This window comes from Anopheles coluzzii, chromosome 2, assembly GCF_943734685.1.
Source record: "Anopheles coluzzii chromosome 2, AcolN3, whole genome shotgun sequence".
In the NCBI taxonomy this organism is placed as follows: Eukaryota; Metazoa; Arthropoda; class Insecta; order Diptera; family Culicidae; genus Anopheles; species Anopheles coluzzii.
Genome location: NC_064670.1, coordinates 18,475,160 through 18,502,519, shown reverse-complemented (window position 1 = coordinate 18,502,519; position 27,360 = coordinate 18,475,160). Strand labels below are relative to the sequence as shown.

Here is a 27,360-nt window from a genome sequence, read left to right as displayed (position 1 = left end):
GCATTTACTTCTCAATTAAATCTTCATCTTCATACGCGCTCGAAGTCGTGTGCAAGGGACACAGGCGGGTGAGCTTAAGATTACTTTTACAGTGTTTAATTATTTCATTATTACTGTACCAATCAATTGCTATCATCAGCTTACTTTTGTTGTAAATTGGGGCATCGCTTTGCCTGCGCTTACCGAACAAATACGTTCCCGAAGGAGGAAAAGCGTGTTTGGTGAACGTAAGTCCCTTTTATCCCGTCGAACATTCCAATAAAAGGCACAAAGTGTCATCCACATCAACCGGACGAAATTGGTTTTGAAACAGCCGTTAAATGAGATCGTCTAGTCGTGTAATACATCTTCCATTGGCATTAGCTAGCGTTGGCAATTCTTAGAAGCGTTCCTTTTCCATACCAAAACATCTTTCCTATTTCCATCCTACAATCAACTGATGGTGGACAAGGTCAACATTTTTGCGAGCGCGTTAAGGAAGAAGTGGAAAAGTATTAAAACCTGTCACACGCTGACAAATGGCATCATGTTGACGTTTGTCTCGCGCTGCGCGTCTACGATGATGTTATTCCATGCTGCACGAACAATAATCCTTGAGACGCGTAAAAGCTCGCCATCGATCGATCATACCCAATTTTTTAGCTCCACTTTGGAGTGCTATAAAATTTAACAGCCATGCCATAGGATCCCAGTTGTGCTGCGAACGATTTGTTATTAATTATGGCACGGGTGGGCAGCAAGCAAAAGGAGACGCATTCGATAGGCCGTAATATGTTCTGCTCACGGGTTCGGTTTAAAGCTACAATCTGTTGTCCTTTTTTTAACGAACCTAAAAAAAGCGCTAAATCCCCCACCCCCCAAAATACGGATACGCTTTAAACGGATCTCGAAATCGATTAGCGAGAAACATTTCGGCAGGCATGCGCGCCACCGAAAATTGAACGAAAACAATGAATATCAACAGCAGGACCTCATTGTGCCTAAATTAAAAAATAACATCCGATCCAACCGCCATCGCGCACACCGCTCCTCCCATTCAGAACATGCCGACATTGAAGAGACGGGCACGAAAGGTGCTCGACCACGAGCTGCTGGTGCTTGAGATGGAGGAACGCTCTTGTTCGTTTAGTGGTACACCGTTTCCTTTCCGGAAGCAGTGGAAGAGAATTGTACGATAGAAGAAGTCCAAAAAGAGAAGAAGAGGAAAAAATCATCACACAAAAACACACACACCGAAAAAAACTCCTGATGCTGTGCTGCTATGTGAAGAAGTATGTGTGTGTGTAGGTCTGTGTCCATCTATGTATGTGTGTGTGTGTGTGTGCTGCTAATGATAGCATAATACCGGTGATCGGTTTCGTGGTACTCTTGTGGTAAGGAGTTTCGCACTAGCGGCGGCACCAAGCATCTCTATCATTTGAGTACCATGAAGTCGGCACTGGCCGGCACCGTGGCACTCCAGCGAACCAGCGCGACACGATCGAAAACGGAACCAGGATGTCAGCGGAACACCAAAAGAATATCCACGAGCTGGCGACCGTAGCCGTGGCATCGCTAGTTCGAACCGCTCCATTTGTTTGCACACGAACGCCTTACCATAGACAGCGGGATTTCGCAGACCAATGTGAGCTGAACAAAACGAACCCCACTCACAACGGTGCGGTCGACTCATCTTGAACGCATCTTTGCGCCCAATCCTTCCTTCATTTTCGGCATCCATATCCTTCCACACCCTGCGTCAATGCTAAGTGTTGCGGAAAAGTTTTCAATTAGCGAAAGGACCACGACGAATCCCGCACTTCCCCGAGCACCGGCTGCCGACAGAGGATTCGTTGGAGGTCAGCTTGAGTGGATGGGATGGCTTTGGGGGGGGCGGCAAATCGAATCAATTAAGTTAATATTTCCGTGTGTTGAGCTGCACACGGTGGTCCGGCTGTGGCGTACCATTGGCTTACAAATCAATATGATTGGCAGGTGAATAGAGGTTTCAGGGATTTCAATTAAGTTTACACGCGGATTTGAACACCCTTCTCTGGGCTTTTGCTTCGGTTGGACTTTCCACGGGCGAATTAAAGCTGGCTAGCTTGAGGGCTTTGCTTTTGCACCCGTTTTGCTGCCCTGCTGGTATTGATTTTGGCAATAAAAATGTCTGATGTTAGAATGTTCTTTCCAACATTTTTCATAATAGTATTGTGAATAGAATTCAATAAAATTTAAGGTAGTTTTGAGGAATCAATTTCTTGTTTTGCTGAACAATTAAAAGAAACTACAAACATGTTTTTTGTGGGTATTTTGCATTCAGAGCTCTTACATTACTTTTGGGTTAGTATTAATGCTATTTAGCTTCATTAAAAAAGAGTTCTTTTGTAAAACAAATTAATCTCTGATATGATGGTTTCGCTCGAAAATACGCTTCAAACTCAAACCCCCGAATCTAGGATAAGCAAGGTTTTACTGTTGCCGCTGCTGCTTCAGCTACTGTTAGCATATAAAACTTTCCGCTTTCCGACACGCGGGCGCACGCACGGGAAGCTTTTTCGAGTGCGCACTGTAGGGCGAAACGCATTCGAGCGCTTCCGAGAGAGCGCGGCGAAAGTACGGAACATTTTCTCTGACGAGCGAGTAATTAGTGAGCGTAATTAATGTTTCAGGAAGGCAGAGTAAACAGCGAAACAAAAAAGCAAAACCCATAATTGATGTTATCATCATCATCATCATCATCTGCATGTCCGGTCTGGGTAGCTACCAGGCTTCGCTTAAGCTGTACAGAGATGCAGAGATTTAAAGGGGATGCATTTTTGTTTGGAATTTTCCTTGCACCGCATTTGTTCGGTATCCGCTTTAATGAATCCCCAATCTCAGATCGGGTCCATCTGGAGTGCAAAATGATTCAAGAAGTGGAAAACATACGAAAAACAGAATGCCCTCAGGTTGAAAGTATGTGCATTCAGCCCTGTTCCAGTGCTGTAGTACTCCAACCTCCGCTGGGCGAATGAGAAGATTTGCGGTTACTTTGAAGCACCACGTAGCAAAGAGATCCGTATCCAGGTTTGGATCCGTACCCACATGCAACCGACCGAAAAGCCACCTTCTGGGTTTCCTTCACGCACCTCATGCAAGAGGAGAGAGAGAGAGAGGGAAAGCGACAAGCATTGCGTGTTGACCACAGAGGAGTGCAACACAACCATGACAGCACACAATGCACCCTCAGCTTAGGCTCAAGCTGTGCCCCATGTGGGCAATTGTACACGAGAATGGTACAACCACAAACAATCGACTAAACGTTAACCGGGACCGGGTGGAAAGTATTCTACAGAAAGGAATGCTTCAACCGGTCGTCCTTAATCTGGTTCGGGTGAAAATATCGAAAACTGAACGATGCTCCAGGCACGGTACACCTACTTCAATTGCATTCCTTGCTGCCGTGTGGTAGTTAGACTTTCTATCGAATACTGGGCAGAGACAGTCCAGCGTACAGCGGGATTTACTGTGGTGCGCTACACAGAAACTCGGATCGATGAGCCTATGCACTATGATTAATTTCATTATATGTGGCCGATATTGTTGATGTTTCAAGCTTGACAATACAACCCGACAATTAGCGGTCCTTAAGGTTCAGTGGAGCTTAGGGTGGAGATAGGGGAAACCATGTATGCTGTACAGGGGAGGAAAAAACACGTACCATATTTCATCACTCGTTAGAATGGCTTTCTTCAACGTGCCCAACGCTCATGCTGGTTCTTATTAGCCGCCTTTCCGGGTATAGACCGGTGGCAGACAATGAATCTTTCCCCCAGAGCCCTGCTTCTCACCGGCTGACCTAGTTTCACCGGTAATAATTTATCTTCACTTCTGATTACACCGAGGCCGAGTGTTGGACGTTGAACATGTAATTGTCAGACGTTTAGCCAACGAATTGCCTCACCCTAGTATTGTTGTTCCTTGCTACATCACCCTGCGTGAGAGGGGAGAACCTCGGAAGTGGTAACAGTGGTTGTGGGTTAGCAGTTGTTGGTTAGGTTCATGCATTACCAACGCATCGTTTCTGCTTCGCCACGGGTTCGGTGGGTTCTTAGTACACGGGGCAGCGGTTTAGGTCGTTGTCGTGAATTATGTTGCAGCTGGAAGGGAGAACATCAACGGCAGTGATGCTTGCGGTCATTACGGATCGAACGCTGAGTGCAATCATTACAGTTGTTGTGAACTGTAAAAAATAAAGCATTGATAAACTATATGCATTTCTATTTCTTTGTAGTATAGTTTGCAGCTTTGACCATATTTTCAACACAATTAAATACGCATAATTCATAAGAAAACGTTGATGATACCTGACTGCATAGGATGCCATGCTAAATCTGCGACACATTGTTCTCGAACACACTGTACCGCGCCCAGGACATGCGGACTAGGAAACTGTTGACAAATTTAACCCTTGTTTTCATCAGTAAGGGCCGTTGTACAGATGTCAACTCAAACGACTCAATAACATGCCCATCATGGGTTCAAGACCAGAATGGACCGTTCATCAGTAACTGGCAATGCCCTAACTACTCTTTTCATGTTTCTATGATATAAGACAACAGTCTGTCTAATGTTTAATAATGTAAATTGATGTTAATAATGTTAATAATGTTTTTATTGATGGATTCTGCTTAACACGGAGTTGGCTTTTCCAATTAAACTGCCATTTTCGAAAATGCACGGACAAACAGCAGGCTAGATACAACGATATAGATTAAAATTAATTAAACATGGCTTAAAAGGATCTCAAATATTATGATTACTTGTTCTATTGGCAGCACGCAAAATAAATAATCATTTTATTTTGAATCAAACATCTTTTTTTCCTTACTAATGAATGGCATGTTTACATTTAAAATTAATCTCCCTATCTCTCTTCCTTCCATTGCAGGTAAACCAACTCCACCTCCAACTCGTTAAGCTATACATCGTAATGGAAGCCCAATACTTGGTAAACTGTTAATATACTAAAATGTTCCTGACATAAATACGCCGCCGTGTTCAATGGTTCAAATGCAACTTCACGGCCAGGTTACAATTACCGTCCCATGTTAGCGATGAAACCTCATCCCTTTTCGCGGTTCTATTTCGAACGAACTGAACCGGGTTGTGTACTTAGCGGTGCGTGCCACAAAATACTACGGCTTAAAGGGCGCCCCCCCTGATCCACGGCAGTTGCCTGTCGCCTTCCCAGTTGCACCTCACGCTTGACAATGATCACACAAAGCTTATCCGGCTGTGGCAGTGCCGAGTTGATAGTGGCACTGGTAGCGATCTGGTTGCACTACAGCCATTCTCTCCTTACCCCTCCAGTCTCCAGTGTCTAACCTCAAGCCTCAATCAAGCATCTAGCAACCGGTTGGTTGGTTGCAAACTTTGCGATAGCGCTGCAACAATGAAAATGGTGCATTTTATACGTGTGTCATGCCGCCACTGCTGACGCCGCCGCCACCGTCGCTTCCGTTTTCCATCCAGGCAGATCCGGGATCGTTTTCGTTTGCCCGCAACGGAATGAAGGAAGGACTATATGTGTGGATTGGTGGGAGCAAGAGATAAGTGACTGTGATGTGATGAGTGTGCGGTGGTGTAGTGTGTGATGGTTGTGATGGCGCTCATCTGCATCTTTAAATGCAACGATGCGAGTGACTGATGCAGAGATGCGGAGAACTTTTCGTCCCGTGACCGCCGCCTGGATAGTGAGTGGAAGGAGGGGGGCGGGGGGGGGTGATTGCCGGCTAACAAAGTGCAACAAACTAACACGCGCTGCAGTACTATTGCATAACCGTTGCCATTGTAAGCGGACGAAATGTATACCGATCGTGTTTTACGATCACGGTGGTGTACGACCAGCGGAATGGTGAATTGCTCATCGAAGCTGAAACAGCTGTATGGTTTTCGGAAATATGAATACATTATTTCTGTTTGCAAAACGCGCAGACATTTTGATAGTCGGGGAAGGATTCGGGATTAACGATGCAAACAAAGCTTTTTTTAGTAGCATTTACATACTTTTTTATTTGTTTTTACTATTCTCACATGTAGGCTACTCAGAAATGAAAATTGTAAAAAATTGACCAAAATTCCAATGGTATGAAACATTTTACTGAATCCACAAAAATGTTATGTACTTCAGATTATTCACTCAAAAATAAAAACAAAATTACTCGTTAAAAAGGAGCAATTGAAGGAAAACCATACAGAAAAAAAACTTAAAGATGACGGGAAAATTTAACATTGTTTTATTATCTTTACATTATCTTAAAGTTAGATTTTCAATTAAAAACAAAAAACATAACATAAATGAATTGATCAAGAATAGAATCTAGAATTGATGGAATGAAATGGAACAAAACAATATTAAACAAGCAGGAAATAGGATTTTCCAAGAAGACAAGAGTTCAGATAACATTTTCCTCTATTTTTAAAAGAATTTAATTTGACTTTGACGTTGCATTGTTATTTTTTGCACTTAACTCGTATTTACCTAAATTAAAAATTACAATCAGTGAACAGTGCTTGATTGATCTTTTAACATAAAACTTTTTGTGAAATAGAAATTTTGTTTCACTTTAACATTTGTCAAACCCACATAAAATACCGTACTAATATGATATCCGATGTTTTGTGGTACCCTATAGCTGACTGTGGCACACACGTAGCGTAACCGCTCCCCCAGTTGGCAGACAATTTCATCTAGACAATGTGCGACACCCTAATAACTGTTCCACCGCACCTAAGCACGTACCAACATCGGCACATCGGGCGTTTGTAGTCCTTGTTTTTTTATTGTTTTTTTGATTTTATTCCAGCGTTTGTTCCCACCAACCAGTGTCATTATTTGCAAACCCCTTTTTTGCTAAAAAAAAACAACGGCACCCACAGGGAAAGTTTAAACCATGTTCTTTTATCGCGCGTTCTATGTTCCGGTACCGTTGTTGCCTCTGCCTGTGGTTTGCTTCCGGTACCCATCAATGTCGAGGGACGTCAAATAAAACTACTCGGGCACTTGGGAGGATGTTTTTTTTTTGTTCTTCTTCTTAGCCTACAAACGGTCACGTTTGAGAATGGCGTGCGTGCGTGCGCCCCGACGGTAATGCCGAGCAGAAGATCGAAGGGCTTCGCTAGCAGGAAAGAACAAACCGCACCATGGCAAAGGGCACACACTGTCAATGTAGCAGCTATTGCTGGGACGTGAAAAATTATAAGTTAAAATACTACCCCTTTTCCAGCAACTGTCGAGGACGAGCTGCTCGCAGACGAGCCGAAAGGTAGTTGGAGGCGTCAACGCGAATCGCCGAATTGCGTGCGTAAAAGTTTCCGCGCCCATCGCGGATGACGCGCATTCGCAACGCGATTGAACCTTCTGGAAGAACGGGGGGAAAAGCAAGAAGTGTCACATCATGAAACGAGCATGTTTTGTAATTGAATTTCTTTCGTTTCCGCGCCGTTTCCTGTTCCGCTGGTTTCCTTGTGGTAGGGTTAATGCTGTCGAAAGATTTTCCGTGCTCCGTGCCGAAAAGTGGTTGTAGCGGAGGGTGCAAGAGTGGTCCGGTGGCGTTCAGCCGTTTAGCGAATGGTGTCGAGTTTATAAAGATGTCTTTCTCTTACTCCCCTGCCCCATCTCCTAAAGCATCGGGCTCATATCACTTTATCAACGGCGCCCACGCCCACGCCGGGGCCAAAGATAATGAGCGAAATGTTTGGCATATTTTGGGCAGCATTCGATCTTTGGTGCGCTTTGCGCCTCCCCCTTCTCCCCGAACTCAAATGGCAAAAATGTGGAGAATGTGTTACACAGACACAGGCTACAAAGTCGTTAGCTGTCGAAGCGCTTCGACGCTGAATTCGGCGCCCGGCCCGGCGTAAAGTTTGCGCCATTTAGCGAAAGATAAGCAGCGACACGTGGCGGCAAGTTTTTAATAAGAATTTCATAATGAAAACGGCCGGCAGGCTGTATGGGGGACTTGGTGAGAGAATTTTAATATCCCCGCTTTACTTGACATCAATACCAGCAACATTTCGCGCATAGAACAGCACTGTATTGCCGCACTGTACTTGTACTTATGAAAATGCGAAGCGATCACTCACAGCCGGAGGGCATCCGCTGTCCCACTTTTCTATCACTGCTGATGGGTGTTGATTCTGCCGTACAGTTCTCCCTCTCTCTCTCTCTCTCTGTACTCCCACATATGTGTGCATGTGTGTATGCGTATGACTCGTAACCTTTTGCATAAGCCCATCGGCTTGTCCATTCCCGTAATCGGTACCGTCTTCTTCAACGAACGGTACGACGCTGGCGACGGGTTTGGCAAATTACTTTCAATTCATTTCATTCGCAAACTCGCCGAACCATTCAGCTTGTCACCCAGCCGCTACCGCGCTCGGCGCAACCATCGTCATCGTGCGTTGCTTTGCTCTGCCCTACGTTTCCGCACAGTGGATGCACCACCTCGTTTGCATACATTCGTTATCGTCGTCGGCTACCGGTGTCTCGCCTGCATTTGCAATGCTGCACTATCGCTATGATGATGGGTTTTGCCGTCGTCGTCGTCGTCGTTCATGTCGTTACCTTGTCGGGGAAGGGATGGGGAAGGGTGATGATGGCTGGTGCAAAACACCTTTTCCCGCTGCAACTGGTAGCAGCTAGTGCTACACGGTGCTACGTAATTTAGAATTGGAAGTGGAGAAAATAAATTCTCTTCCGACACTACGTTACCTTCCATAGCAAACCCTCTGCAGTTCTCACACCCTTTCCCACACACACCCACACACACGCATACACTCGGCATACGAGTGTCATATGCTCGAGAAACCTCGAAACCACACACCATGGCCCAGTGCGCGATATGGCATCGCACTTCATTGCGCTCCATCGTCGTCGTTGTCGTCGTTGCGTCATAGCGCTTCCCGCGCGCTGTCTCTAATGAGACCTCGTACCTGTGCCCCAGCACCCACTCCCCCCTGCACCGCCCTTCCGTTGCATGGTGCACGGTTGGTCTCAATGTCGCACACTACACGTGACAGGGAATGTAAACACTCTGCCATTCACACACTACGACGGTGCAACTACGCCGTGTGTTCGTGTGTTTTTGTGTGTTCTTTTTACAGCTGTGGTGAAAGCATACGATGGCCATGCTGTATCTATAACACACACACACACACATATGACACGTAACGCACCGTTCAAGGGAAATTACCCACGTGCGGATGGGCCAGCAGCTTGTAATGCTTGCTGGAAATTTACCCCTCGAGATACCGGATAAGGTGAAAATTGAAACCATTCAAACCAAGCGATCACCAACCCCTCACTCAGGTGCTCGGTCCGTGTTCCTAGTTCCTCGAGCGTTCTTTGATGCGTTTTGTTAGGGGAATACGAAATGGGGAGGGTGTTTCGGTGGCGCTCGCTACTTTGACCTACTCTCCGTGCGTTCGAAAGGAAGAGTCCGAAAGAAGAGAAAAAAAGTCAACCTTTCGGACCAACAGCACTTAGAGCGATTACCATTGGTAATTCGTTGTCCCCGATTAAGTGAACTTTGGCAAGGGGACGGTAGCACACACACAAACCCCTGGGTTGTGTGCATCCCATCCAAAGGGGGATTGGGACCTGCTGCTTCCACCGTGCTTCACTCACTGCTCTACATTCACCAATTTCGCCATAAAGTGTTTGGTTTTACGGGTTGAAGACCATTCGGAAGCCTGGTCCCCTCGCGTCGATGGGCTTCCGATTGGTCAGTTCTCGGACAGTGCGCGGTAGATGGGGAGGAAGGTAGCTTTTCCCCCGGTCGGCAAAGAATGTGTTTTACTGACTTTGAATAAATCCGGTCACTGTTTGAGTTTGAAGAGCGGGGGATAAAGAGAACTGGAGAGTGTGTGTGTGTGTGTGTGTGTGTGTGTGTGTGTGTGTGTGTGTGTGTGTGTGTGTGTGTGTGTGCGTGTTTGTGAGGAAATAATCTATCCTGCCACCCACAGACAGAACCAGATGCACGAAGATCGAAATGCTCCGCAGTGCCGTCAAAGTAACGTTTCCCAAACACTCGAACGCAACGCTCTGTACGCCTGTGAGTCTGTGGCAAACGGGATGGGACGGGGACGACAAGAAGTCAAGTGGAAAACTAGAACCGCCTTTTTCACGCTTGTGCTTTTCCGGGTCTTGTGCGGGGAACAAAATTCTCAGAATCGAAAGGCAAACACACACCGAGGACTACGACTAACTGTCAGCAACAGGCATCATCAGGTCGTTGCAGCTCCAGAGCCGAAGAGGTATGAACTTGAAGCAAGTAACTGCTCGCACATACGTCCCGAATGTGAGCTTTTACAACAGCATGTTTGACCAGCGTTTCTGTAGCATGACGTTCTCCCGCCCGGCTCCATGGCGACAATGTTTATTATCATGATATTTTGGATGAAAATTATGTTCCGAAAACGACAACCAGATGCACTGCGTGGGTTTGGTATTTACTGTACAAATCTGGCAGCACCACTTGCTCCCCACTTGCTCACAGGGCAGGCCCATCGACCCAGGCGAAAAAGGTACGCGTCAATGTCAGAGTGTGTGAGTGTGTCCTGGCGACTGCTCCAGGAATTTTGCTTCAGCGGCGAGGTTTACGCGTGGCATTGGTGAGTGCGCGTAACACACACGGTTGTGCGCAAGCTGCGGAAGAAATGGTAAAAAGATCAGGTTGACTTGCCTGTCACTGGTGCGCCGGTGCGGCAAAAAGGAAGTCATAAATTTTGACACAAACGCACACACACACACACACACACTATGAACCTTCCTTCGTATGGTGACAGCTGTCAGGCAGCTGGATGAAGAGCCGGTATGTACTCAGTGTGCCATTCTTTTGCCGGTTGGTATAATTCTGGATAAAGAAAAGCTGAAGTTAATTTTTGGCACCGTGCCATCGTTTGAAGCGTTAAAGAATGAAGCCAAAGTTCATACTTGTTTTGCGAAAACCATGATGTTGAAATGAGCGTTTCAATTATGTTTTGTGCTTATTTTCTTCCTCACTTAATCAAACAATTGTTGCAAGCGCCTTTCATTCAAACTAGAGCATCACCCACTTACGGGAATGGGGGGGGGGGGGGGGGGTTTCAGGCGCCATAAAGAGTGTAAGGTCACTCTTACACCACACGAAATTAGCACCTGGCTGTGAAGCGCGTATGCATATGCCCAGCAACCAAACACGACCATGGAACAGTATGGTGGAAAGAGTTATTATTCTCACAGTTGTTGTCGCTAAATATTGGCTCTAAGGCATCAAGTTTTGATTTTTGAAACAACTATTTTTGACTCTAACACAACTATGTTTGTCTGTAAATCAACAAGTTATGATCCCTGTAGAAATCATGATAAATTCGCTAAGTATTGAGCAAATATATGATAACTGTAACTTGAAATTACAAAAACATTACAAAAACCATGTACATTGGCTGTTTCTTTTTTTATTTGGTGTGAAATAAGCTAATTTAATAAATCCTCAACAGATTGGTTACATCTAAAAATACATGCCAACTTCATTAACAACTTTAAAAATTGTCTTATCAATTGTTATATTTTAATTTAAGAAATGAAATGTTTGATTACATAACTTAAATTGAATAATTTTAGAATTATAAACAGAATAATTGACATACATTGAAAAATTGATTACTTAGAGACAAAAATTGGGACACACTGTTAAAAATTGTATGTGGAAGTTACAGTCAAAATTTAGCAGCAACGACCGATTTACAAACATTTTAAGGTAAACTCTTCTTTAAAAAGCTGATTCTGACCGAAAGTATTTTGGTTGAGGTTCCAACACGAACGTAATTGCAGTACGCACCGAACGCATAAAAACCACGTGGCGTAAAATTTGACTTCCAAAATTGGGAGGAAATGGTACCCCACAAACCTTCGTTTCCCGGTCTTCCCACGCAAAAGCCGGCCCCCAGGGGGCTGGGGGCTAATGATATTTTGATCGTACTTGATCGATTATTATCTGTCAAGCACCGCGGAACAGCGGAAGCGCGAGCGCTGATCTTGACCCATTTGCCGTACTCCCTCTGCTTCCCTCTATCTTACTCTCTTTGTTGCTATTGTGTCCGACGTTAGTGGACAACTGACACACTGAAAGGCACGAGTATCGTCGGATCATCGTTGACAGGCGCGGTTTTTGCATGGCATGTTTTGTCTCAACTCCGCACTTTCCACCCCAGTAAGCAAGGGCTATCCGGCCCCACCAACGTAGTAAGACGCACAGAACCAATACACATCACAGCTCCACCACACACACACACACACACACATCACAGTTGGCACCGGTCGTGAAAGATAAACGGCAAGTGTGTGTATGTGTGTGTGGGTAGTGTGCCAATGGCCAACTTTCCAGCGCGCGCGATATGGAGAGCAGCTCACATTGGCACAACCGCAACATTGACACTGCACATGCGGTCGGTGGTGGTCGGATGTGTTTGTGTTTTTAGACACACACACACACACAAACAAACGCACGGGCGAACACGCGGCCAAACCAAAAACAACGGCCGCCCCGGTGTACCGTCAGGTGACTGGTATGTCGTGCGCTGGTCCCATCTTTATCATAGTTGTGTGGCTCAACCCCCCCTGTTACTAGCTACCCTTACAAACACACACACACCGGTGGGAGAGGGAAGGGGGGAACTTCCACACTGAAGATGGCCGCGCACTCGCTGGCTGCCGCCTGCGTATGATTAGCGATGTCGCACGTCTTTGCTTTTCAGCACACCGCGTATCGCGCAATCGTTTGCAGCTTTGCAGAGCGATCGCGTGCTCTATGAACGTTAGCCGCTCTGCACTCCCCCTTCCCACCAATGTGTCTCACTGCGCCGCCCTTCGTCGCGCTCGCATAGATCTACGATCTCTGAAACAGCTGTCAACCCGACTGGTGCCGCTCGTCGCTTGTGGCAGCTCGTGTCGCTCCGATAGTCGCACAGGAACTATACACCCATTAACAGTGACCAGACACCAGACCGGACGGTTTCTTGCTATAGTGGTTCTTTGGAACGGCCTGGAAATACTAGTTCCGCACCGTTTTCCGTACACACCGTTTGTGCTGCTTTGCGTTTGCTCGGTTTTTTTGTGTGACTTGTGTGGCCCCGGTTTGTACGACCCAATTCTGAAATCCCCGTTCCTACGAAGAGAACGAGCCCGCGAGTGACACACAAGTAGCACATGGTTTTGGCAGTTTACTACTCTCTCTCTCTCTCTCTCTCTTTTCGTGTTTAATTCTCTTACACTCTTTCTCTCTATCGAATTGCCACCTCGTTCTGTAACGCTGTGTGATAATAGAGTATTGGTCTGTTATCTAACGCCCCCTTCAGGCCGGTTAGATAACGAATTCCCGTGAATCAGTGTGGTTGTGGTGTTTGTGTGGCTGGTGTTGTTGTTGTTGTTGTTGTGTGGGTCGCTCCCAAAAATCGATTCGATCTGCAAAATCGAAAATATCAGTTAACAGATCGTTCTACCATTGTGCTTGAATTTGAGTGTGTGTTTGTGTGTGTTTGTGTGCAAAATTGGCAAAAAAAAGGTTGCAAAAGGCTGAAATTCCAATCACACAATGTTCCGCGCTTACGGTTCATTACCTCCGAGCGCATCCGAGAGTACGTCTCCCGCGCAACACGCACCAGGCGCTCTGGCGTACCCAACGCTGCCACCCGCCACTCTGCTCGGACCGTTCGAAGTGATGCCCCGCTGGCCAGTATCGGTGACCGGTCGGCAGCATTCTGAGAATGGGGATGCCGCCATCGGCTCGAAACCGTCCGTCGTTCGGCGCTCGTTCAGCTCGCCCTTTGCCGGTGACTGCCAGCGGCAACTTCACGGTTCAGTTGCTAGTGCTGCTGCTGCTGCTTCCGGTCAGCAACAGGACGACCGGTCGGCGTACCACCTGCAGGATAACGATCAGCATCAGGATGAGCAAACGCTGGCCAACCTGCTGCTAACCGACGAGCCGTTCTTTGCGCCCAGCGACGACCCACTGGAAGGTAGGAACAGCGGGAAAACGGGATGCTGTAGTTTTTTTGTCCCTTTTTTCTATCTTCTACTTCTATGTTAAAAGTAAACGAGCGCCATTTTCGTGGAAAAAAGAGATCCAGGATGCATAAAAAACAGCACACCTTTTGCACCCATTTGTGATTTGGTGGGAGGATTTGCACCAGAAAATGGGGGAAGAAATCAAAGCCAAGTGAAAGGGTGGCGCGTATGGTTCTTGGAATAGTTGAGCAGTTATTAGTATCGTATCGGAACTTCGGAAGTATGCTGGTAATTAAAAGCATCCTTTGCTGCTGCTTGAACAAGGTTCGAAACTATGGAGTACCCTTCTGCTCAGGTGCTGTCTTGTTGTTTTAGTTACTTCAAACAAACAAAAGTTCATCCCGAGAATTTAACTCACCTGTTTGTCTATGCAGTTCCTAAGGTAGGCAGTTCCCCCCTTTACCATTGCACACGAAATGGTATGGCCTTGATGTATGTACTAGCGCACGAACGTACGAACGAACGAATAAAAAAAATGGCCTCTATTTTGTCTCGCCCATCCCGTGTACTAAACACTTTATCCACGGCATGATGGCACGAGGCAACGGCCCAAGGGCAACCCTTTTGGCTGCGACGCGGTGACCAGCAACGGCGAAACAAGCAAAAACACAAAACCCGGCCCGCAACTGTTTCCCATTTCACGTCACGTTTCATCTCGTTACGGTTTGTTATCAAAATTAGCACTCCAGCGATTACGCCACTAACAGCGGGACCGGTGCGTGTGTGTTTGTGCTTGCGCGTGATAGCCAGTGGCGCAATCGGTGGCGTATCGTTTTTCTCGCCCAAAGGGGTTTTTGCGCTACAAAGCAGGTTACTTTGTTGCGTTGGTTGCCTAGTAAGCGGTGGATTTGGTAGCCCTTCTTTCGTTACCGTTACTGGGAAGCCTTTGGGTGGGAAATTGAGGCATTTTTTTGAAAATGGAAAACTGCTTCTGATTAGCGGTGGGTAGTCGGGAATAAATCTGCACAGGTAGTCGCCATAGTGTCTTAGACCGAAGCCTTTGGTGAAGCCTGGCCAGGCGTTTGAAAAAGTTAACATACAGCTGTGTTGTGTAGGTAACCAGTGCTTGTCCACAGCGCAATCACTTGTACAAACAGCTTAACCACACATACGCACACACACACACACATCACTCCGTTGACGGCTTCCACACTACCCCGGCAGAGGCTGCATTTGCATCTCGTTCAAAATGGGAACAAACGGCATAACAGCTTCCCATCCCCTTTTTTGGTGGCATGTTCGAGTAGCTCTACACCGCGAAAGAAACCCCCCGAATGCTCGAACGTTGTTTGTCATTTGCAATTTCAATTTTTGATTAACAACTCACCTGTGCCATTTTCCTACAAACCGAACCCGTATGAGGGGAGCTTTGCTTCAAAGTTCTATCACAAGCCCCCTCTCTCTCTCTCACTCTCTGTGTCGTGACCTTTAGTGATAGGATTTGCAGAGTGTTGGTGCAGCAGAGCGACGGGGACATGTACCGGTTGAGAAGCTGCAAACTGCGAAGATAAACATACGAGCGGCCGGTGCATGGCCGGTACGATGATATCTACGCACCGATGGCCACGACGGTCACCCTTCAGCTTGTGTCCTTGGCGCGTGACTCACTGCGTTACGTATTGGATTACAGTCGGCTGTCCCAGCGGGCTTTGCCACAAATGAGCTACACGTTGCTACCGGATTAACGTTTAGCCGTGACGGGGTTGGTTAGGTTGTGGCGGTCTCAAGGATGGTCGCTGTGGTCCCATTGTCAACCAATCTGGCTGGGAGTTTGATTTCGTAGAGTTAGGGACGATCCAACTTTGCACGCGTACGCGCTACGATTTGTGGGCAAAACACGACGATCAGCATTTCGTTCCACTTGCGTAACTTTACACAGAATATTGTTTGGTAGTAAGCTAGGCAAAACGTGCAAATTACAGCTCACGAACTTTAGCAATCGATCAACTAGAGGAGGAGTTGTCAAAACATGCTAAAAAGAGACATATTCTAAAAAAAATGCTCTTATAGAAGATGCTTCCATCTGAAGAGCCAAAATGAATAATTAAAAGTAAAGATGTGTGAAATGTATGTAAAGTATATGAAGATTAGAAAGACGGCAAAAAGCCACTTCCGTTACTTTGCCGATCGCCGTACTAGAACATAAAGGCTTCTTGGACTTTTAAAAACTCTTTTATTAATTTAAATGTATCAATGGGGCCATTCACGATTCTAGTCAGTTTTTTGTATGGAGTTTGACAGTTGGAGGCTTATATCATGTAACCACTCCATACAAAACCACACACAAAACTAGCCTGCAATTTTTAGTCTAGATTATTCTAGCCTCAAAGCTAGAATTAGATTCGAGTACCTGCTCGAAAACACGGTGTTGTTTACATTTACCCCAAGGTGCATTAAACAGATCACGTGGTGGAATCTAGAGTCAAAGTATATGTAGTCCAGGTGGTCTCATACTATGTTTTTTTTTAAACCAAATTTGAATATCACTTTTTGACAGGATGGGTGAAAACTTTTGTTCAACCAAACTTTCTTGATTCTTGACGAATACTCAAAACACTCTTAAAATCTTCATTCAGAAGCAAAAGCGATAAGAATCAGTCTTCTAAATTCATACACCTTGGGTTAAGCCCACCTGTATGTTATACCCACTTAGATAGCTGCTCGATAACTGCTATACAATGCAAACAGCTGACAGGCTGAAATTTCAGACCACGAACTTACAACCGAAAGGGCCCCAATATTGGCATCTTTAAACGGTCAAATGTCGAAATTATTGAAACTTATTTGATATCGTGAAAAACGCCTGAAGGTATGCTATTTTGATGATATAATTGTATACCTTTGATGGTATTAACGTGTATTATTGGCAAAACTATTTCTTCTTCTTCTTCTTCTTTGGCACAACAACCGCTGTCGGTCAAGGCCTGCCTGTACCCACTGGTGAAGTGAGCTTGACTTTCTTTGATTTATTGTTACCATAGCAGGATAGTCAGTTCTACGTATGGGGGCAGGGTCTATTCGGGGCTTGAACCCATGACGGGCATGTTGTTAAGTCGTACGAGTTGACGACTGTACCACCAGACCGGCTCTAGTTCAAAGTTTGATTTAATAAGATACATTAAATCAATCATATTAGATGTACTAATAGCTTATCACAAGGAACATCACTGCGAGGGAAATAGTATAGTTACGCTCATGTCCCTAATATTGAATCGTTCATCATCAATCTTGCTCATCAGCAAGATTAAATCATCGCATTTTTACGTTCAAATGGATTAAACTGATGTCTGTAAACTCTGTCCGGGTACGAGTGGAATAAGATCCATTAAAACAAATCAATATCTGAAAAGGTTCCGTGGACTTGTAGTATCGAAAAAATGGAATCTCTCGCCAAGTTATTTGCTATCGTACAAAAGCAAAGCTAAAAGAGAGCTTCAAGTAACTAGAGATAACATTACTTCAACTCCGATGCACTCTCTTCCTGTTTTTTTTTTTTTTTGTTCCTTTTCTAACTTCTTTACAATTTTTACTCATTTCATAAAGTCCTTCAGCAAACGGGCACTGTCATCATCACTGTCCACCTAGCTCTAGAATAAACCGAAAACGTGCGAACAGCAAACGTAGGCGTACGATTGCGATAGTAATACCAAAACGCCCACTTTTCCCCGACAGAAACTCCCTCTCCCTCCAAAAGCAGCATCGATTATACGCAGATCGAGTTTCCATGGCTTGCCTTTTTACAACTTGTCATGCCGCTCAGGATTTCAGCGCTACGTGCTTATACAATCAATATTTTATCCACACAGCCCTCTCGCCACTCCCACCGCCCCAGCATGCATCCTGCCCCTGCTGCGAAACATTCCGGTTCTTAAGATCATGGCCTGCTGCCATCGCTGTTTGGCCTGCTGTCCCTAGAGTATGTGTGTGTGTGTGTGTGTGTTTTTGCTTACTTCGGGTGCTTCGTTTTGTTTCTTTCTCGTAAGCAAACAAAACGCTACGATACCTTATGTTGCAATCATTCTCAAAGGAAAGAGAGAGAGAAAGACAGAAAGATAAGGAAATGTTCCCAAAAATGTATAAAACAGAAGCAAAAAAAAAAAAAAAAACAAACTACGCTGTGTGCATCGGGGAAAAGTAAAACCTCTGCCCACATCCACCCACACAGCCACACGGGCAATACTCTCCGGACGCCATCGAAGCGTCCATCCTGAGGCTGAAGCATCTTCATCAAAATTCCGATCAACATTCCAGTAGGTTCGGCATTGCCCGTCCGTTGCTTCATCAGCCGCGCGGCGGCGTCCACTATTGATGATGATAATGATGACGGAAAACTTACCGCGTCGCAGAGGGAAAGCGTAGCAGCAGGAACAGGAGAGAGAGTGTGAGAGTGAGAGAGTGAGAGAGAGAGAGAGAGAGAAAGAGAGAGAGAGGGAGAGAGAGAGAGAGAAACACACACAATTTTAAGCAAAAGAAATGAAATCCCCCATGAGAAGTAGGCGGAAGTTGTACGTATGGAAAGGAACGGAACGGGGCCTCGGGGATGGTCAGTAATCGTGCCAAACTTACTACGTCACGAACGAGCCTCGTGGGGGAAGTGTTGGGGGAAAAACGGAAGGGCCGGCGATGTTGTTGGGCTGGCATTTGGGGACTCCTGCTCGGGTGAGTTGGAACTTTGGAGCAAAACCGGACCCAAAACCAAATACACACAGACACACACACACACACACACTGACACACGAGGAGGGGGAGGGCACAAAGTTATTATAAATATTCAAAAACTCAGATTTATGAGAACGCGTGTGCCGGCTGCTAGGATATTAAGGTTCGTCCGCTTTACGGGTCCGGTTTTGGGCCGGTTGAGGTTGGTTGGTGGTTTTGGGAAGGGCGTGCGGCGTGCTGGTGATCGGTTTCCACCTTCCCGCCCGTGCTAATACCAAGCAACAGAAGCTTTTGCCCACTTGCTGTCCCATCCGGTTCCGGAGGATTTGGGTTCGTTTTTTCTCTCTCTCTCCCTCTGTCTCTCTTTTCTTTTGATAACAAATCAAAGCGTCCACAGTGTAGGAGCAACTTGAGGAATTCCGGATCGTTCCCTTTTGTACATACGAAATGTGTGTATGTGTGTGATGCTCAGTGTGCGCGACGCAAGCATGAATAAGTTAGCAGAAGATATTGTCGGCATTTTTTGCCCAGCTTCTTCTTCTATTTCTGCTGTAAATATTATACGAACCACGTGCTCGTCATACACTTCTGTTGAACTTAATTTCATTTCCTTCTCCGCATTGAATCGCTGGCCCTGTTTTGGTCGGGAGAGTTATGGGCTTCCTATGGGAGAGTTTCTGCCTTTCATGTTTCGGCTCATTCGGCTCATTCGGTAATCAATTTCAAAACGCATAGTCAAGTCACATAAATCCATTCCTACCAGTTGGATGCGGTTGGAACTAACTTTTCGAGAGCAAAAATAGAGCTTTAAAGGTGCGTTCGTGGGTGCAGTTTGCTTGCGGCAGCAGACTCAACTTTCCACTAAAACCAACGGTGATAACGGTGATTGCATTCGTGCGAAATTATAAACCCAATTTTTAGATACCCACCCCGTGAACGTGCAGGAGCAAACACAAAGGTACGGCGTTCCATCACGCGAGCGTTCGGTCATAAATGCGGCTCATAAGCACTGCCAACAGTTTTATGAACAATCCGGTACGTGTCGCTGAACCGAGCAACCGAGCTTTTTGGGCAGGTGATGAATGGTAGTAAAACTGCATCCGCACCGAGTGCACATTACTCTCCAGTTGCGCTGCTTGCTGCCTCCCCCGTTCAACACAGCCCTTTTGCCCACTGCAGCAAATGCGAGACGTGCGCGAGAGCGGTGCGCAAAAAAGCGAATATCTCTTCACGGTTGATTGAAAAGTTTTATCTTCCAATCCAGTGCTCTTTGTACGCTCAATAAATTGGCAAAAAAAAACTGCTAGAGTTATAAATATTGCAGCACATAACAACCAGATTTGAAATGGCATGATGACACGAGACACCTTTGATCTGTGTCGCAAGGTTTTTGTTCGATGAGATTCGCTGCCGTTACTTTTGGATCGAACATTGGAATGATGAAATGATATACCGAAACACACATGTTCAATATCCGTCAATCACTCGAGTGCATTTTGAGATTCATTTTGCAGCACGTGTTTGATAAGTTTGTAACGACGTTAAACGCTGCGTTAAATGGGTTTACGAGAGCGCCTGCGTTCTATCCATGCCTCTTCGCAGCATGCAGCATCGCCTTTGGTTGCCAAGGTAGATGCAGCATAGCAATCCACTCGCAAGCTTTGCACAGAAACAGCTCACGGTTTGAGCAATGGTTAGTAATTTCTGTTTTACTTTTACCCACGCACAAACATAAATTTGCCAACCGGAAGCTTTCATGTGCAAAACTGCTTCTACGGGTGTGTAATCCTTTCTACACCGCTGCTGTTTAACAACAGTTTGATGACTCTGACTGAATGGTATGTGTGTGTTGGTTGTGTCTTCACGCGCACACATGATGTTTTATGTCTCGAGATGATAAATGATCGCTCCCTCGAACCACTAACTCGGCAATACAACGACCTGCTGCTAGATTGGCCCGCTTCTCTCAAAACACACCAGGAGACCAGGATGATGTGGTGCACCGAACGATTCCCCCGGCAGAAAAAAGCTCCAAGGTAAAGCAGGGAATATGGAACGAAAAAAAAAAACAAAGCAAAACAATATCCTTCCCACAAAGCTTAATGGCATGGTTTGAGGTCTATCTGCGGGTGAATGTGTGTATGTGTGTGTGTGTTTGTGGGTTTATGGCTTACACCAGGATCCATTAGATTCCTTTCTGCCGCCAGTTTGCAAGGAAACAAGTCAATTGTGGTTCCGCCCGGTGTGCGTGGCGTGTGGCGAATATGCTCGAGCGAATCTTCGGTAATGGTTGCCATCGGAACGCTTCTAAAATCGTCATCATTCTTCCGCACCATAAACTGGCGACGAAGTAGGCTCCGTACCAAAGCATAATCATACGCTTGCACCATTATCATCTCTCTCTCTCTCCCTTTCGCTCTCACTCTCTCTCTCTCTCTCTCTCTCTCTTTCGTCCTTTTTTCCCCTTTCATCCAGCAGCAGTGTAGGCCTTTTAAATCTGCATTCTCTAGCATAAGGTGGGCGCACCAGGATTATCCACCGCCGCTGGTAACACTGCACACACACACACACACACACACACACACACACACACACACACACACACACACTGTGGGTGGCGCAGCCGATCAGAACGTATTTTCATTGGCCTGCTTGTTCGCTTCGCTCTTGGTCGTACTGCTCTCCCGGGAACATTAGTGGCTTCGCCAGCATATGCCTCCGAAAGGACATAATTCACGCATTAAGGTTATAAATAAACGAACGAAGGAAGGGAACGAACGCTTTCGTGGGTGCGTGCGAGCTGGCTGCTCGCATAGGAAAATCCCAGCGAGAGGTTGTACTCCTTTGCGGTCTTGCGCGAGAGTTTCCGCCGCATCGTCTTCCCTTTACTAAAAAGCAATCCTTGTGTTTGTATACATATCTATGTGTGCGATTGTGTACGTTGAGTAGTGTTTCCGAAACAATCATCGTAGGACATTTCATCACGATGACGACCAAACGAGGGACTGGGGGCTGGCTGGTTGGTTTGTTGTTCGTCATCATCAGGCTTCCCCAACCCGGCTCACCTCACCCACACAGTCGAGCAATATCAAATTTTAATGATGTTTGATCTTAACAACGCACACACACACACATTTGGTGGGCCAGTTTCCGTGGTGTTTGTGTGGCGCGTGTGAGTATTGTTTGTGTGTGCATATATGGTTTTGAGCTGCAAAATGGGTCACGACAGGCTTTACCTTACTCTTCATATGTGTGCACACTCGTTCATCAGCTTTTGATTCGACTGTTTATGGGCTAGGAAGTGTTCAGCTGCCAACGGAGCAATGCATTTTATGCGGTGTTTCTCCGTAAACGTTTGCTCAAATAGATTTGGATAGGATAGGACGAATTGGAGAGAATAGGATTTTATACAGATCGTATTCAGATTCAAGTTAAGAGATCTGTTTTCAATAGTGATGTACCCATGTACCCAAGTTAACAAAAAATCGGAGTCAACTCCGATCCGACTCCGATAAATTCGGAATCGACTCCGGAACGTAGGTTCAACCTGCGTTATCCGGAGTCGTTCGGAATCGTAGTCGTCCGGAGTCGTCCGGAGTCGTCCGGAGTCGTCCGGAGACGTTCGGAGTCGTCCGGAGACGTTCGGAGTCGTTTGGAGTCGTTCGGAGTCGGAATCGTCCGGAGTCGTACGGATTCGTTTGGAGTCGTAGTCGGCTGGAATCATTCGGAGTCGTCTGGAGTCGTTCGGAGTCGTCCGGAGTCGGCCTTCGAAACAAAAGCCTATATACGAAGTCCATCCGGCCGACTCCGGACGACTACGAACGACTCCAAACGACTCCGGACGACTCCTACTCCAAATGACTCCAAACAACTCCGAACGACTCCGGAAGACTACGACTCCGAACGACTACGAACGACTCCGGACGGCTCTGGATGACTCCGGGAGGCCCCAGGAGGCTCCAGCCGACTCTGGGCGAAACTAGTGCTTTCCATTTTGCGGGAGTTGAAATCGAACTAATAATAGTTGGAGTCGGATCGGAGTCGTGGGTGCGCTCCGGACATCACATCACTAGTTTTCAATGGCTAAGTTAAAGCTCAGTGTCACTTTAAACATTGTTTACGGATCAGTTTCTGTGAACGTCAAATATATTTTAATATTTATAATTGTTCAGCACAAATTATTCAATTACTCGCAATCATTACCATTCAACTCATACAATTATAATAAGAATACCAAATAAGGAAAAAAATACTGCAGTTCGTTGAGTTGTTGTTCATAGTTGAGCATTAATGTTTAGACATTTGTTGTTGGACAGGTAAAAGTTGTATGGTATACTTTTTAGCATAAAATGCCATAACACATAACCACTAATTCATACGTATATCAGCATTGAATCCTACTACGATCCCGATGATTTAATGCATTTATAGTTTGATTGGCATTCGCAAATGAATACTTGTTAAACTAACGAATACGAGTTTGTCATAATCTGCTGATCAGACAGGCCTACCCCACCACACATACTCCGAAAATTTGCGCCTGCACATATCCATGTTCCCATTGGCTGTGTGCGTATACATATGTGTGTGGTTATATGAGTCTCTTTGGCCTTCATTTTGCCATTTCGAACCATTTTCCTACCGAGTCATGCTTACTCTCTCCGGCGGTTATGTCTTGTGATTCAGCTAAAGTGTGACGCCAGGTTTGGGAGAGGGAGGGGTTTAGAGTCCACACCATTGGCAGTGGATGGTGATGGTGGTGTGAGAAGTGTGAAAGCGCATGTGAGAATTTCTACCCCAAGAGCTTTGAGGAAGTGGGGAGGGGAAAAATCCCGTGTCAGCCGCTGTAGCGTAGAAAGGATTGTATCTCGCTTTGCTGGCGCTTTCACACAAGCCCACCAATCCTCTGCCGAACCGACCCAACTTCAGCGAAATGGGGAGTAATTTAATCTGATGGATTAAGCCTTTCCCACCTACATACACACATCCACAAGGGTAACCGTGTAAGCGTGAATGTGTTTGCTTACGTCTTAACGGTGTGCACCTGTGCTCGACCTGCACAAGCGCTCGTGGGATGATTTTCAAGTTCTACCTCAACCGGTTGAGCACAGTTGAGAACTCACCCAAACACACACACACACACACACATACAGCTCGCAGCCTTTGGGCATTTTCTTCTCGCACTTCCCCCCAGTCCCGCCAAAGCACGTCGGAGAACGGAAGTGAGACGAACTTACTTACTGCTTCACTGTGCACCCCGCACGATGTGGCACGATGAGTTGGCGGAAAAGCGTGGAAAAGTGACTTTTGCAAACACAATTAAAATCAACCTCAACTAATCGATCAGTGGCATAACTAGGGGAAACCCGGGAGAAGCTCAGTGAGGCGGTGTGCAGGCCATACCTACACACCGCCGCCGGGATTAGAGCAGAGTCGATTTGAGAAAGGAGACGAACCCCCCTTACCGAAGATTGATGAACCAACGCCACCGACCGTAATGGGTAAAGGATTGATCGAGATGGGTGGTGCGGGCATTGAATGACGCTGGCATTCTGGAACCCATTCCCCGGGACGGAGTTGAATGGATTTTATTAAGCTTGTGTAGATGCGTGTGTGTTCGTGTGTGTGAGTGTGTGTTCAACAGACACAATCAAAGTGCTCATTAAAAAGGTCAATGGTGCGTTGCTGTTTTTTTTTGTCTCATTCTTCTACTGTCACCTTGTTAATCATGGCATGCTGTAATTACGGCATTGCGGTCCTGTTTGTTTTATTTACACACACGCACGCACACACATGTGGTATTGTTGGAGTAAAGTCATCGCTCTGAATTTGTGTGTGTATGTGTGTGTGTGTGTCTGTAAATGAACAAAGGGAGGGAGTGAACAAACTGCATGATTGTTTTGTAATGCTATTTTTTACAACTGCCACCTCCACTGTATTGACAGTTCATATTAAATGTAATTAACGCATCATTGAATCATGTGTGTGAGTTTGTTGAAGTGTTAGGGTCATATTTTTTCTCTTTCTCTCTCGCTCTCTCTCTCTCTCTCTATCTTTCTCTCTTTCTCTCTCTCCATCCTTTTCACATCACGTCGTCCACTCGCATCAATCCAGTCAATCCCTCCAGTGCTGTGAGCGTAGGTGTGAAAATGTGTTTTCCTCAAACAGTTTTCCGCTTTGGTTTCCGGGCGTCCCAATCACGCACCTCTTTCCCCGAGCGTGCATGCCAAACCACACACACACACGCACACATACCTTTCCATGTGCGATTAAACCGCGAAAGTTTGATGTTTGCTTTGTGCATACGGGGCGGTAAGGTGGGGATGGGGAGATGTTTCCACGCACGCACCAACCAAAGATAGGATTCGGTCACGCGATAGCGATAACACAAATGACCCAATGCCTTCTCCCCTTCCAGCCCATCAGCTTCACTTCAGTGTCCTCCAGGGTGTCAGCAGTTCCTCTTCCGGTACGACCTGCGGGCGTGTCGTGGCGTGTGTGTGTGTGAACTACACTGTTGATCGTTATCGTAATCGTAGGCACTCAATTTGATTACGAAACAGAACTTCCACCTCAATGACTTTACAGCCCCTCGGTACGTACGCTCATTCGGTTGACCGAAAGGGGCCCCGGGGAGGAGGGGATAGAGGTCGGAAAAATCACTTACCGACATGGTTCGCCACTTGCTACTGCTAGAAATCTACCCTCAGAAGAGCTATGGATGGACTTTCCTACCACCACCCCACTGTCCCCTCAATCACAACACAATGGTTGACAAAGACGCACGGCACGAATGAATGAAGCGAACGTGCGAAACATGAATGAGGGCCAGAATCGGAACACAGTCATTATTTACCATCGTTGCTGCTCATCTCGTGGTGTGCGGTGCGTGTGGCGCGGGATGGTGGTCAAACAGTGCCGGAAACGTTTGGTACGAAGGGGGGAGAAAAATACAACGACTCATTTGCTGATGCATGATGAGATTGTACAGTTTGTAGCGATACAAAAAAAAAACAAATTTAAGTTTTTTTTGTAATTTTTGTTCAAGTTGTATGCAAATGTTTAGCGTGTAAAGCATTATTTCAACCCTCATATTTTATACTGTTAAATGTATCTTTAAAGTTATTTTGTAGAAATTTTGTAAATATTTGAGTAAATTTCCACAATTTCATTCAGTAGTTTGACCAGTTAAGCGATTTTTGGAGCAATAACCAACATAATAAGAGTAAAAATCCATTCTAAAAACTGCTGGAAGTTCGAGCCACAAAGACTAGGAAGTAAATATTTAAAGACAGAGTTTCAACATCCAGTCTTCCGGCAACCTTCCAGTATGAAGCTGAAAAAACAGTTCATTGAGAGAGGCGTATTCCAGCTGAAATTTCAGCCTGTCAGCTCTTTGTATAGCAATTTTTGAGCAGCTATCAATGTGACTATAATATACAGATGGGCTTGTACCAAGGTTTATGTAAGCAGAAAGCTGATTTTTATCGCTTTTGCTTCTGAATGAAATCTTGTGTATTCGTCAAGTTACCAGAAAGCCTGTTTAAGCAAAAGTGATTACCCGTCCTGTGAAAAAGTGACGTTCAAAATTGGTTATAATAACAAGCAGCTGGCCACCTGGTCTACATACACTTTGGCTCTAGATTCTACTACCTGATCTATTTAATGGACCTTGGGATAAATGACACAGTAATACATTAATTACAGCACAGTAGAGCAATTACACAAGTATTCGATAACGTATTTGTAGACAAAATGATTAATTCAGTGTTGAGGTGCGATCTGTAACGATTGCAGCATAGTGCAGATGGTATCAAGGCACAGGATAAAGCTTGTTGGCAGTAAGAAATACAATGCTTTTTGCACATCAAAGTGTAGATCCTGTGCGTTCGATACTATGCTTACTGTGCGCTATATATTAATATTAATTTCCCAAAAAAAAAACCATTTTCCGCATCGCAAGTTCTCATCAACCATCATGGATAAGGGAGAGCATTTCACTAAAACTTTCACATCGGTAAATGTCACATCAAAGGGCATGAAGATAAAGCTTATTCTCTCATGTGCCATGGTAATGGCATTGCACTTTCCCTATAAACCCAAGAGCGTGGTACACATTTCGAAATGCACCAAACTCCATTCCAAAAATCCGACAGTTTGGCTTCATTAACACGATTGAAACAGTGCCAAAATGATGCAAGTTATGGCACATTAAAACACTGCACAAAAGTGGTGATGGTGATGGTGGTAGTGAGTCGGGTCCAGAGGCGCCCCATTCACCAACCACGGTCACGGTGGAACATTGAAAGCAGTTTTTTGTTGTTGTTGTTTCGTTCCTTCTGCCATGCGAATAAGCGCGAACCGTGTTAATTAATATTCATACGTGATCGATCCTTTTCGGGCGAGTGAGCTTTACCACACTGCTGTCGAAAATGCAGCCCCGGTGCATGGTGTGACAGGACTTCCCTTAACACCCAACACACACACACACACACACACATAAAGAGACACACAAACACACCATGCAGCCGAGCAAACAGCACCGTCGATAATTAGTTGAGCGTGTAACTGCGAACAGTTAGCACTGTTTTGCAAATAAATAATTACGAATTAATTAATAATAATTTATT

At 45.7% G+C, this 27,360-nt stretch overlaps 1 protein-coding gene and 1 long non-coding RNA gene across 7 annotated transcripts in view; one reads left to right on the top strand and one right to left on the bottom strand.

Moving 5' to 3' along the window:
* LOC120949572 (cytoplasmic polyadenylation element-binding protein 3) overlaps nucleotides 1–27,360 on the top strand; it is a 254,263-nt gene that overhangs the window by 79,305 nt on the left and 147,598 nt on the right. The gene's annotated exons all lie outside the window — the stretch shown is intronic.
* LOC125906600 (uncharacterized) lies at nucleotides 6,883–13,702 on the bottom strand. The gene is made up of 2 exons (XR_007451959.1): nucleotides 13,624–13,702; nucleotides 6,883–13,468 (listed from the first exon to the last, which is right to left on the bottom strand). It is a non-coding gene; the product is annotated as an uncharacterized LOC125906600 (long non-coding RNA).